Source organism: Rousettus aegyptiacus, unplaced genomic scaffold (genome assembly GCF_014176215.1).
Source record: "Rousettus aegyptiacus isolate mRouAeg1 unplaced genomic scaffold, mRouAeg1.p scaffold_m13_p_2, whole genome shotgun sequence".
Lineage (NCBI taxonomy): Eukaryota > Metazoa > Chordata > Mammalia > Chiroptera > Pteropodidae > Rousettus > Rousettus aegyptiacus.
In genome coordinates this window covers 167813853-167814512 of record NW_023416295.1, presented here as the reverse complement: position 1 = coordinate 167814512, position 660 = coordinate 167813853, and the positions used below count along the sequence as shown (strand labels likewise).

General features: G+C 41.7%; 1 pseudogene; it reads right to left on the bottom strand.

Moving 5' to 3' along the window:
- Nucleotides 1-222: 222 nt before the first annotated feature.
- LOC118614750 lies at nt 223-342 on the bottom strand (annotated as a pseudogene).
- Nucleotides 343-660: the final 318 nt, after the last annotated feature.

The window sequence follows — 660 nt, the reverse complement described above, 5'->3', positions numbered from 1 at the left end:
GGAAGGTTGGATTCAAGCTAGAGAGGATCCGATAAGGAATCAGATTACTGATTAACCATCTATATTTAGGCATTTATTCACTGAACAGTTTTTAAAAACAAATATGATTTTTTTTTTTTTAGGAGTGGCAACCCTTAGTTGACCTCACAAATTGCAAGGATCTTGTCAGCTTTCAATCCCTTATTTATTTTTACTCATTCATTCATTCATTCATTCATTTTATACCTATAGCACCTGGTCTTCCTAGGTGGGTCTCCCATTCAAGTACTAACCAGGCCCGACCATGCTTAGCATCCAAGATCAGATGGGATTGGGTTTGTTCAGGGTGGCCTGGCCGTAGACAAAACAAATATGATTTTATGACCATGCTTTTGTTGAGTGCCAATCAGTGTGTCAGGCATGTAAGACAGTAACAGACAAGACAGCATGTTTCCTGCCTTGATGGTATTTATGTTCTCTTTTCTATGATTCCCTCTTCCATGGCATATGCAAGTACCCCCACTCTTAGAACTGTCCCCCTGCCTCAACCCAAGTACTGACACGGACCCCATTATGCATGCTAACTATCCTTTGGGCTACGTATGATCTGTTCTCAGCCTCCTAGGGATTTCTCTCTAGTCTGGTCCCTTCTACCCAAAGTCACTAAACTACCTCGTCTTG